General features: G+C 53.8%; 1 protein-coding gene across 7 annotated transcripts in view; it reads left to right on the forward strand.

Annotated features, from left to right (window-relative positions):
- The window catches only part of NAV1 (neuron navigator 1), a 219,227-nt gene that overhangs the window by 150,496 nt on the left and 55,604 nt on the right, over window positions 1-13,127 (forward strand). The window lies entirely within an intron of this gene.

The following is a 13,127-nucleotide window of genomic DNA, read 5'->3' on the forward strand; positions in this document are numbered from 1 at the left end:
CCTCGCTTCTCCGAGGGGGAGGACCGCAGCGCCACCTGAGCCTCTGACTCCCGAACGTTTGTCCTGTTGGCACTGGGGTTGGAGGTGGGGGTGTGGAGGGGGGTCTCCGGAGGGGGAGGGAAGGTGGAGCGCTTGTTGTCCCCCAGGGTCGGGGACGAAACTGGATCAATAGCACAACTGGACCGAACTTCCCAGGTTCCCTGCAGTGCGGCGGGGCCCTGGGGGCGCGAACCTTGGCCACCTGGGGAATGGAAGGAGAGGGGGTTTCAGCCCCAGCCGGGATCAGCTAATTGCTCCAGCGCCAAAACCTTTGGGGATTCCTCGGGTGAAGGGAGGTGGCGGGAGGTGTAGGCTGAGACCTGAAGTAGAGACAGGGTTCCCCATGGCCGGCTGGACCCTCCTAGAGGAGCGCAGCCTGGGACCCGCTCTGGGAGGGGACAAGAGCCTGGTGATCTGCGGTGAGGAGGGCTGAGCGTAGCCGAGCACCCGGCTCCCGGTTCAGGGAAAGTATGACCTCAGCCTCGCAGGACCCTCCGAGCCCCCTGGGAAACCACGCTTCCAGGAGACGCTTAGAAAATGTCAGCGGCCTGGGAAGAGTGGCAGATTCCCTCTGGTTTTCTGGGAGCTTCCCGTCCCGGGTACATGCTCCCAGATCCACCGGGCTGAAGGAAGTTGGCGATTACTGAGCTGAGAGGGCGGCCGGATGCCTCTTACTGTGACCACTCCCGCCCCCTGGCGGGGCAGCCCTCTGCCCTGGAGCCCTCCTCCCTCTTGGCTCCAGGATGGAGCCCCATTGGGCTTTGCACACGCTGGCTCAGGGTCAGAGCCAGAGAATTGGGCGAGGCCTGATGGGCGGGCATCTCCAGCAGTGGCCACAGTGGGACAGGCAGCCACCCAGGAATGTGACTTGCACCCTCGGGGTCACTTTGCTAAGATGACTAGTGGGAGCATCCTAAGAGGAACCAGGTCAGGAGCAGAGACTGTTCTTCAGGTTAGAGGTGTATTCGGGGACCTCTGGGACTCCTTACTTCTTGTGAGGTCCTGGGCTGAGTCCCCGGCCCCCAGGGCCAGGCAGAGGGGAGAGGCCCTCAGAGCCTCTTCCTGCTCCTAGCACAGCCACCCCAACTTAGAGCCTCTGTCAGATCCTCACCCTGGGGGGCGGGGGGGGGGAACTAATTGCACTGGTTCTGGTCCTAAGTTCTCTGCTTGCCCCCCGCCCCAGCAGAAAGGGTGAAAATCCTGCATCCTTCCTTCCTACCCCCTCTTTGTTGGCTGCTCCCACCCTCCCCTGAATTGGTATTCTCCTGTCCCCTTCCTCTACCCCACCCCCCACCCCACCCCAGGAGGCTAGGGCTTTGTACTGTGAGCCGGGCTTAGCGCCCTGTCCTGGGGCCACAGCGGAGGAGGACTCACCCAGCTTCTTACCAGAATCCGCCCTCTGGGCAGGTGTGTGCCAGGGCGGGACTCCCCGCAGGTAGCCCAGGGAGGGGCAGGTCTCGTTGTGCCTCCTCATTCCCTGCCTGCAGGGGTGGGACAGGGGTGGAGCAGCGCTTTCCCGTTCCCCCAAGCCTGCTTCTTACCGGGGATTGGAGTTAGTCGTCAGGGGGCGGGAGCAGATGTTGTAAAGTGGAGGCCAGTCCGAGAATGGCCAGAAATTCCCCTATAAAACTGAACTTCCCTGATTCTAATCCACGGAGGAAGGCTTAGCCCAGGCCTTGCTCTGGGGACTGCTGAGTCCTAACTTGTAAATGATGTTTGATCAGAGACAGGTGCTTTTCCCTGCAGGCTCAGGTCCCCCAAGCTCTGAAGGAGGTGGCTGGGGAGCATGTGAGGTATCCAGGCGGTGGCTTCATTGGCCTTCCAGTGTCTCTGAGAGCAGCTTTGGGGCTCTGGGCAGATGGCTTCATTGGCCTTCCAGTGTCTCTGAGAGCAGCTTTGGGGCGCTGGGCAGATGGCTTCATTGGCCTTCCAGTGTCTCTGAGAGCAGCTTTGGGGCGCTGGGCAGATGGCTTCATTGGCCTTCCAGTGTCTCCTTGAGCAGTTTTGGGGTGCTGAGCTGTGAGCGGCCCTGGCCTTTCCTCCTGGATGCCTGGGATTATGGTACCGGCAGGGGAGGGGGCAGCTGTCTCCATCAGCACCATTCTTGCTCCCATGTCCCGTCCCTCCTGGCAACCCCTCTCTTCTCCTGCCCCAGAAAACACTGTCCTCCAGTATCTTCTGAGCAGGGAAGCCAGAAGCATCTTCCCCATCAGCCCTCCTGGACTCCCTCCTGGGAAGGGCTCTGAGCTAAAACCTGGGTACCTCTGGGGACAGGACCTGCCCACAGAGGCCCCTGGGGCAAAGGGCATGGATCTGGCACAGAATCAGCCCCTGAGAGAGGACAAGATGCCCTAGGGACTGCAGAGGCAGCGGCTGCTTCTGGTCAGAGCATTTTGCGGGGCTAGGCATGCAACCCAACAGGCAAACACACGCGTGCGTCTGAGCCTCTTCCTGCAGAGGCCTGCCCTCTGCTTGGGGAGTGTGGAGGAGGGAGGGCAGAGCGGACCGAGGTGGCCTGTATACACCTCGGAGTCAATCACCTTTTCCCACCGTGGCACGAGGCTCCAGGGCCTGTGCAGAGGCCGTGAAAGTTTGCGTGTTTAATCCCTGCAACTGCCACGAGGTGTGTGTATTGCCTGCCCAGCTCACAGGAAGAAACAGAGCCACAAGGAGGCACAGTGACTGCACTTGAGATTCCGTTTTAAGATCCCAGTCCCGGAGTTCCTGTCGTGGCGCAGTGGTTAACGAATCCGACTAGGAACCATGAGGTTGCGGGTTCTATCCCTGCCCTTGCTCAGTGGGTTGACGATCCGGTGTTGCCGTGAGCTGTGGTGTAGGTTGCAGACGCGGCTGGGATCCCGCGTTGCTGTGGCTCTGGCGTAGGCCAGTGGCTACAGCTCCGATTGGACCTCTAGCCTGGGAACCTCCATATGCCGCAGGAGCGGCCCAAGAAATAGCAAAAAGACAAAAAAAAAAAAAAAAAAAAAGATCCCAGTCCCAGGATACTTCAGCCCTGCCCTCGGGGGCAGTTCTCACTGACACTAATCGGGGCTCAGGGGACACTCCAGCTGAAGACAGCGGAGCTGAGGGCACTAGAGGCCTCCAAGTGGTTGGGGGTGTGGTGGGAACAGCGCTGGACTAGCACTTGGGCTCCACTGCTGATTTGCTCTGTGACCTCAGGGGCTGAGCCTCTGGTCTCTGCGACGATGACTGTGAGGTAATGGGCAGGGCGGAGGGCTGGCAACTCCTGAGCTTTCTGAGTGACACTTACCTGACTGAGGTCCCTCCCAGGCTGCGGGCCCCCCGCCTTGAGTCCTGAGGCCCTCAGCACCCTCCCCTCCCAGCTCGCGGGGACCCCATCAGTGTAATAGATGAAACAGGTCTGGGCTGAGAGTGTATCTTGGAGTTTTATTTCTATTCTTCCATTTCTATTCAGTCCCAATTCTTTGCTAATTAGGATAGCTTTTTTTTTTTTTTTTTTTTTTTTTTTTCTGCTTTTTAGGGCCGCACTCTCAGCATAAGGAGGTTCCCAGGCTAGGGGTCAAATCTGAGCTGCCTCTGTGACCTACACCACAGCTCATGGCAGTGCCAAATCCTTAACCCACTGAGCGAGGCTAGGGATCTAACCCACAATCTCATGGTTCCTAGTCGGATTCATTTTTGCTGTGCCACGACAGAAACTCCAGGATAGCATTTTTTAAATTTTTAAAATGTATTTTTTATTTTTTAGCCACACCTACAGCCAAAAAGTGGCTGTTCCTGGGCCAGGGATCTAACCCCAGCCATAGCAGTAACAATGCCAGATCCTTAATCTACTGATCCCCCCGGGAACTCCAAGGACCGCTTATTTATATGTCTTATTTTTCTCCTTTATTTATTAAAGCATGGTTATGTTGTGCCAATTTCTTCTGTATAGCAAAGTGATCCCGTCATACATATATATACATTTATATCCATTCTTTTTCTCATATTATTTTCCATAACGGTCTATCCCAAGAGACTAGATAGAGTTCCCTGTGCTGTACAATATACATCTACTTTTGATGGCAAGTTACATAAAAGTAGATCACTCAAAAGAACTTGATCACTTAAAAAACCAGTCCTTATTCATTCAACCTGTCCTGTGTGATCGATCACTCTGTGCCCACCCCAGGGTGGGCGCTCGAGGAACCCCTGAGGAGCTAACATCATTTATTCAGCAAACTGTGGCAAGTGCCTCTCAGATGCTGGTAGCTAGGGACCTAGTGATGCACAGTCCCCGCCCCCAGGAAGCTTAAATTCCTGTGTTGAAACAGACAAACCAGTCAGCAGACACATCTGTACATCATCTCGAATCGTGAGACACGTGAGAGGCAGTTGTGCAGGAGCACACGCTCTGTGGGGGAGCCAGGAGGCTTCACATCACTGTGGTACCCGCTCACCACTCACATCTCGGGGCATGGAAGCAGGCAGGGCGAGAGGGCTCCATGGAGGAGGTGGCCTTTTCCTTGGACCTCGAAGCTAAAATAAGAGTTTTCCAGAGGAACAGGAGCCTCTTCAAGGTGAGGGAGGAGCTTTCCTCAGTTGAGGGGCTGTGTCATCTTCCGGCTTCTCTGCCTGGACCCGCCACCAGCAGGGCATCATGGATGACACCTTCTCCTTGTTTGAGACGGAATCCTCTGAGACAACGAGATCCGTTCTTGCCTGCCCGGCCCTTCCCGGAGTCCTGCCAGAAAGCCTCTGATCTCATGGCCCAACTGGCTTGTTTCCCCTGGACTTGGATCCAGGGGCATCTCACGCTATGTTTGTGGCCAGAGTCACAGGCTGCCCTCGCCTCCAAAGCAGAGTCAAATGATGCCACCCACGTGGAGAACAAATTGATCCTCTGCCCAACATGGGAGGCTTCCGGAATTTCCTAGGACTGCAGAATCCCTAGACATTACTGAGCATAGGAAGCCTCTATGTCCTGGAGACTGACCCATCACCGGGGGTGGGGAATGATGAGAAGATAGAACATCACCAACCCTCCACCCCTACCTGCCCGCAGCAGCCTGGCCACCGGTCCTGTTAGCATGGTTAGGAGATGCTGGGTGTGACCTGTAAATTGACAGAGGCTGTAGCAAATGCATAAGCTAGTTTTCCTCCTTCCTGTATCACCATCCGAGTAGCAGTGGGTTATTGAAAAAAGAGCGGGGAAGTTCCTATCATGGTGCAGCGGTTAACGAATCTGACTAGGAACCATGAGGGTGTGGGTTCGATCCCTGGCCTTGCTCAGTGGATTAGGGATCCGTCGTTGCCGTGAGCTGTGGTGTAGATTGCAGATGCAGCTCGGATCTGGGGTGGCTGTGGCTGTGGCATAGGCTGGCGGCCACAGCTCCATCTGATTGGATCCCGAGTCTGGGAACCTCCATATGACGTGGGAGCAGCCCTAGAAAAGGCAAAAAGACAAAAAAAAAAAGAGAGAGAGAGAGAAAGAAAAAAGAGCGGAGCCAAGGGAAGCCATACCGGCCTACCTGACAGCCAAGCCAGGGTCTGTAGTTTGACCTTGTTTACCTTGAGATCGCCTTGAAATCTGGTGGTGACGGGCCCATGTGGGGGCTGCGGGCATGTTCAGGGAGGGGAGCGCCTGTCCCAGGTCACAGCCAGTAAGGGGTGAAGCAGAAATTCAAACACGGCTCTGGCTGACTCCTCAGCCTTTTGCACAGTGGACTGGACGTCAAGCTGAGGGGCTTGGTGCTTTCTGTAACCTCAGCAATGCTCGGGCCCCCTCTGGGGACAGTCGTTTTCTGTAAACGAGGGGCTGATGTGTCTGCTTCTCTGGTTGCCACGAAAGCTGCTTTCCAGCTTAGCTGTTTATACTTCCCCTGGACTCATCCATCACATGGCAGTAGTTCTGTCCAGTCAGATTCCGGGGGGGGCAGGGACTCTTAAGTGATGCTTGTGGGATTTAGTAATGGCCTTTTTTTTTTTTTTTTTTTTAAGTTTTATTAAAGTAGAGGTGATTTACTATGTTGTGGTGGGATTTTTTTTGTTGTTTTTTGTTTGTTTGTTTGTTTTTGTCTTTTTGCCTTTTCTAGGGCCGCCCCTGTGGCACATGGAGGTTCCTAGGCTAGGGGTCTAATTGGAGCTGTAGCCTCTGGCCTTCGCCAGAGCCACAGCAACACAGGATCCGAGCCGCGTCTGCAACCTACACCACAGCTCACGGCACCGCCGGATCCTTAACCCACTGAGCGAGGCCAGGGATCGAACCCACAACCTCATGCTTCCTAGTCGGATTTGTTAACCATTGAGCCACAACGGGAACGCCTACTATGTTGTGTTAATTTCTCCTGTACAGCAAAGTGATTCGGTTCCACATGTACACACTTCCATTCTCTTTCAAATCTTTTTTCCATGTAGGTTATCACAGAATATTGGGTAGCATTTTCTGTGCCACACAGCAGGTCCTTGTTGACCAGTCCAGTCCTAATAATGCTTCTTTCGATGCTGACAGCAGATTTCTAATGGGATCCCATTATGAGCTTATAAATCAGGTCAGGTGGTTTTTTGTTTTGTTTTTGTTTTGTTTTTTTTTTTTTTTTTTGTCTTTTTAGGGCCACACCCGTGGCATATAGAGGTTCCCAAACTAGGGGTCGAAACGGAGCTGTAGCTACCGGCCTATGCCAGAGACACAGCAACGTGAGATCCAAGCCATGTCTGCAGCCTACACCACAGCTCATGGCAACACCGAATCCTTAACCCACTGAGCGAGGCCAGGGATTGAACCCACAACCTCATGGATGCTGGCTGGGTTTGTTAACTGCTGAGCCACAATGGGAACTCCTATAGCAGGTCAGATTGGGGGACACCACATTTATCTTCTGCCCTGTCACTTAGCTCATGCGGGTACATAAAGTAGATGCAGGGAGTTCCCATGCGGCTCAGCAGGTTAAGAACCTAACTAGTATCCATCAGGATTTGAGTTCGATCCCTGGCCTCACTCAGTGGGTTAAGGATCTGGTGTTGTTGCAAGCTTTGGCATAGGTTGAAGATGTGGCTCAGGTCCCGTGTGGCTGTGGCTGTGGCCTAGGCTGGCAGCTGCAGCTCCAGTTCCACCCCTAGCCTGGAAACCTCTATATGCCACAGGAGCGGCCCTAAAAAGAAAAAACAAAGCAGAAGCCAATCAGGTCTCCACCACTATGTAGTGATGAATCGCCGACTGTGTCAGGAATTGCACTGATGCCTGTGAAGGGAACAGCAGACAACTTATTTCAACCCACATTGTGACAGAGTAGGATGTTGGGCTCTGATCCTCAGAGTAAAAGCTGGAAACAGGAAGCATGTGAGTCAGAAATAGATTTATGCCCAGGTCGAAGCACAGGGTATCAGGAGGGCAGTGAGTGTGGCAAAGGCATGAAAAGTTCAGGTGCAGACTGCAGGTCGTTTGGAGGGAGAATTCGAAGGAGGCAAGCTTTCAGTTATGAAGAAAGAGGGTTGTGGGGGTGGCCTGGGCCCAAGAGGCATCTTGTGAAGAACTGATGGTTGTGTGTGACCCGTGGTTGCCGTCAAGAAAGACTGAAGGCGAGGCCATTCCTTGGGGTCACTGCCATGCAGCCAGGCCCCAGTCTGCAGGCCGGGCTGGCAGGTGCCGGGTGCTGGCGCTCCTGTGGGTGTGTGTGCGTGCGTGCGTGCATGCATGCGTTGAAGTTCTTTTTCAGGCTTGGAACATTCTCCCGTGACTAATTTTAAATTCTTCTGTAAGACTATACCAGATCACCAGGCTTCGATCCCGGGGATATGCCAACCGTGTGATTTTAAGAATAGGTTTTTAACCGCTTTAAAGCAGAAGTAGCATTTCTGCCAGTGGTTAGAACAATGGCTCAGAGGTGCAAGAGAAAGACAGATCCTTGGGCCTTGGGGTTTTTTTTCTTGGGGGTTGGTTTCTGGAGCATGAGCCCCTGTACATGGAACACTCTAGAGTCTCTCTGATGCAAGGTGGAAAAGCACACTGGGTTAGAGTTCCCATCGTGGCTCAGCGGAAATGAATCCCACTAGGAACCGTGAGGTCACGGGTTCGATCCCTGGCCTCGCTCAGTGGGTTAAGGATCCCATGTTACCGTGAACTGTGGAGTAGGTTGCAGAAGCGGCTCAGATCTGGCATTGCTGTGGCTGTGGTGTAGGCCGGCAGCTGCAGCTCCAGTTTGACCCCTGGGCTGGGAACTTCCATATGCCGCGAATGCAGCCCTAAAAAGCAAAAAGAAGAAAAAAAGCAAGAAAATCGTGCTGGGATGATGAGATCTGGAGGTGGAGGCCTCTGTCTTTGCCTTTTAGGCCAGACTTACGGATCACCTTTTCCAGTGAAGCTGGCTCTCTGAATGAGGAAAATCCATAAAGACCACTATTGCCGGTGCTTCTAATGCCTCTTTTTGCAGGAGGGCTGCCCCTGCAGCCTGCAGAGGTTCCCAGACCAGGAATCAAACCCACACCACAGCAGCAGCGCCTTATCCTTAACCTGCTACACCACCAGGGAACTCCTCTAATGCGTTTTATAATTAAACCTTCGAAATATAATGATCTGTGTGTTAATTTATTAATCTCCCTCCATTTTCCTTGTCCCACTGTTGATAAGGTCTCCACCCCCACTCCCAGCTCTTATAAATTAAGTGCAGGGAGGGGACACATGTAATAAGACTGGTTTTCTGCTGTGGTTTTCAGAAGCTGCTCTCATCCTCCATAGACTATGCAACCTCGTGTTTGCATTGTCTTTCAAGTGGCTTTGTTCTGGACTCTGCACAGAAATCCCTAGCAAAGCTGCGGGCCCAGAGGATCTGCAGGTGTGGGGTGTTTAGAAAGGGAGGCAGAGTTCCCGTTGTGGCACAGCGGAAACGAATCTGACTAGGAACCATGAGGTTGAGGGTTCGATGCCTGGCCTCGCTCAGTGGGTGAAGGATCCAGCATTGCCATGAGCTGTGGTGTAAGTCGCAGACACGGCTCCGATCCTGCATTGCTGTGGCTGTGGCATAGGCTGGCAGCTGTAGCTCCAATTAGACCCCTAGCCTGGGAAACCTCAGCAGGAAACCCCAGAGCCTCCACTACGCCCCTGCCCAGGACTCAGAACCTGGCAGCCAAGTGCCAGTCCCTCCTCAGTACCAGAAACTTGCAGGATGGAGGAAATCATGCTTTGCTCAGGTCTAGCCTGGTTCAGGAGGCTTCCTGCTCTTCGAGAAACCAGCCCTGGGGATTCGCACAGATCAGTTCAGGGTGGGAGCAGCTTTGATCCCCAGAGATTCCAAAAGCCCTTGGCAAAGCCTTGTGCCTTCAGGACCCCGGGGCTGGGTGACAGTCTGCTCTGGTGAGCCCCTCGCCACCCCTTGTCTCTTACAGAGTCATCAGGGTTACCGGTAAAACAATCCATTCAAGTAAAATAACGCTGTCATGGGATGTGAGCCCAAAGTTGCAGAAATAACCTGAATTTGTCTTTCCATTATCGCCACATCTGGTCCTGAAGTTTAGCAAAGAAATCCAGAGGTGAAGCAAGGGGCAGCTATTTGGGAAGCAGGAAAGCTCAGATGTGGACCCTGAAATGGTTTTGGGCGTTAGGGCCCCATTTGCTCCCGAGCACCAACCCCCCCCCCCGCCATGCCCTTCTGCACCGCCTGCCCCTTGACTGCCTGCAGTTTGTTCCCAGATGTGTTTGTGCCCATGGAAATGGTATCGCATGGTTATCCCATACGTTGATGAAGTGTGAGAGCAAAGAGGAAGCCGTTTCTGTAAACGACATTCTTGAAGGTTCTGGGAGGCTTGGATGGGCGCGTTGTTAAGACAGTGGTTGATTTGAAAGGCTGGGGCGGTGACAAAGCTTAGGAAGGGTCCTGGCTCAGATTGCTCCGTGTCAGGAGATTCTCGCCCCACTTTCCAGCCCCTGACACGGGATCTGCGCGTGGGTCTGGCTGGAAGGGACAGGGTGGAAACAGACCCCGCTGGTTCTGGGGCCTCGATTGATGCTGAACTTCGCTGGCGCTCTCCTGCGTCGTTTTCTATGACAAGGGCTGACTCTGCGAGGATTTTACATGGCACGAGTGCTTCAAGAAGGGGTGGGGGGGGCCTTAAGTGCAGAAGAACACCCAACCCTGGGGGCCTGGGTGATGGGTATGTTGATGGCGGGGGCAGGTGGTGGACCTGATGGGGCAGGTGGACCCCGAGGTTCTGCTTCCCTTTCAGCCAGAGCAGCCCTGTGTCCCCCGCTTTATACTCAGGGACTTCTGGTGAGGGTGTTAGCGAAGGGGGCTGGCGAACCCCGGGATCAGTTCTTTTCTGTCTCTTTCTTTGGATCCACATGAGACTGAGCTGAGCTTTCCCCAGGTGAGGCTGGAACCTGTATGTCTTGTGCCCAGGTGACGTCACCCATCCATTCATTTTCAGCTCCTCCCAGGTGGTACCTGATGGACTTTAGATTCAGACCGATATGTGGTTGATGCGTGGGGGGCGGCACCACTGAGGGCTCCATCAGGGCTCTGTTCTTCCAAGTCTCGGAAGGGCTGGCAGGACTCTGGGACACAGACCCCTTTGGGGACAGGATGGGAGGGCTGGGCCTGGAGCCGCCCTGACTGCATCTGTCCCGCCTGGGATCAGAATGGAAGCGATAACGGGATATTTTTGTTGTCGTCTGTGGCCTGAAGGCTCCTTCCCCAGAAATAAAACCACTTTGATTTTGATTAACTTTCTCTTCTTTTAATTTCAGCCTTCCTTCTTTTGACGTCTTGAAGGATTAGGTCAAAAGCCCCAGATTGATGAGAAAGCCTCAGAACAGAGATTCCAACTCATAGTTGGTCGCCCAAGAAAAGCATGTTTATTCCCAAAGTAATTTCCTAGCCAGTCACTTCCTGCGTTCTCGAGGTTGCTGTCTTTTCCTGCGACAGCTGTCTCTAGATAACAAGCACTGTCCCCCGTCTGCACCTGGGGGAGGTCGGGGGAGGTGCTCAGATGGAGAACTCGGGGAGCAAGGCGGGGAAGGGGCTCCAGTACGCTTGTCCCCAGCTGATGTGCGAGCATGTTTTCAAGGCCGAACCGAAGAACTGAAGCGCCCGGAACTCTAATAGCCACTTTGCCACTGACTTGTTCTGAGATCCAGGGCAAAATTCCCAGGCTTCTCTCCACTTCTTGGAGGGAGAAGGGGCCAGGGCGGTGGAGAGGCACGCAGTGCTGAAGGATCGTGAGAGTGGGGTGTGGTGTGAGTGGAGAGTGAGCGGTCCAGGGCCTGTGAGGGAATTAGAGCCATCTGGCCTCCGGGGCTGTGACAGGCCACCCTCAGTACCCCAGGGAGCTTGCTGTATGTTTGCAAAGCACTGGGGCTACCTCAGTGGCTGATGCTGTAACAACAGCGTAGGGGCTTTGCTTTTCAGAAGTGTTTGGTATCTCTGGCATCTGCAGGTGGGGGTTTGAGAAGCTTAAGTCTTTTCAGCTCCCTGTTATTTTGTTATTCTTTCCTCCAGTTCACCCTTCATCCTTCAGTGGGCAGAATGTCATGCCTGGGGCGAGTGAGGGGTGTCTTTTTAACCTCGTCTGAGCACCTGCGTGCAGCTTGCTTCTGTGGAATTAGATCTTTGCTCCGTCTCCTTTTTGGTGAAGACTTAAGCTTCCTTTTCTTTTCCTTGCTTTTGTTCACGGCTTTGGAGGAGGTGAGAGATGGGCCTGGGGTCTTTCACATGCATTGGCTGGGCTTCCCCCCACCCCAGGCTGACCTCTGACCCGGCCACAATGTGGCATTCAGCCCTGTTCTCCCAAGTGAAAACCTTCCGCACGCCCCATAAAGATATCCCAGCCGGAGCAGGCAGCCCGTGAATGGAATGGCTCTTGATGAGACTGCGGTTAATCGTGAGAGAAAGATGAGGGCAAGAGATCTGTCTAAAGTACGGCCTGCCCCCCCACCAAACGCCCCCAGGGCCAGCCCTGACCCCGCCCCCCCGCCAGCCCTGACCCCGCCCCCCGTGGTGAGGGTGACAGCGCTCCTTCAGACCCGGATTAAAGCCGCAAGTGGACTTTCCAGCCGGTGGGCTGTCTTTGGGCAGCCGTGCCCAGGGTTCCTGGTGGGATTCATGAGTGGAAGAGCCCAAGGAGCCATTCCAGACGCAGGAGCCAGAGGGCTTCTCGGGAGCCCTTTTGAGGTCCTGAACCATGTTCTTTCTCTGGTTTTAAGGATGTAAAAATCTACAGGCTGGTTGGCGAGAGAGAAAACGTCCCAAATACCATGTGGTCCCGGTTATCACCTTAGAGCTGGGAGAAGGTAACAGATTAGAGTGTTGCCCTCCCCCCATTTTTTGCCCCCCCTTTTTTGCCTTTTTGTCTTTTTGTATTTTTAGGGCCAAACCTGCAGCATATGGAGGTTCCCAGGCAAGGGGTCCAATCGAAACTGTAGCCGTCAGCTTATGCCAGAGCCACAGCAATGCCAGATCCAAGCTGCGTCTGCGACCTACACCACAGCTCACAGCAGCACTGGATCCTTAACCCACTGAGCGAGGCCAGGGATCAAACCCACGTCCTCATGAATACTAGTCGGTTCGTTGACCGCTGAGCCACGATGAGAACTCCTTTTTTTTTTTTTTTTTTTTTTTTTTTTTTTTAAATAGCATCGCCTTTATTACTGTCTAGAAGTGTAAGGAAAGACTTAGATGTAGGAACAAGCCTTGGGTGTTTAATTGTAAGGTTGGTGGGGGAGAGGGAGACAGAGAGGCGAGGCGGGGCGAGGTCAGGGTTTGGTTTCGGCAGCAGATCGCTTTCAGGGCCTGTGTTCCGAAGGCCCGTCTGCCAGTTGTGTGAGGGCCTCCAGGTTTCCGTGGTGTGAGGAAAGCCTTCTACTGCATCCACCTCCCAGTGGTAGCTGGCAGATTTTTCCCCCATGAAGCTTTATTTTTGGAAACCACTGTAATTTACATGTTGGGACCTATTATTAACTGCTAGTTTCCTGCTGTTATTGGAAATCTTTACATTAGGAAAGAATGTATGAGTTGTTTTTGAGGGGGTAGGGAGGCTCAAATTAAACGTTACCTTTCCTAAAAAATAAACAGAGTTCCCGTTCGTGGCGCAGTGGAAACAAATCCGACTAGGAACCATGAGGTGGTGGGTTCGATCCC

Source organism: Sus scrofa, chromosome 10 (assembly GCF_054392235.1).
Source record: "Sus scrofa isolate SSC_HxYL_T2T_F1_AM1 chromosome 10, Sscrofa_HxYL_maternal_Yorkshire_Landrace_v2.0, whole genome shotgun sequence".
Classification (NCBI taxonomy): Eukaryota; Metazoa; Chordata; class Mammalia; order Artiodactyla; family Suidae; genus Sus; species Sus scrofa.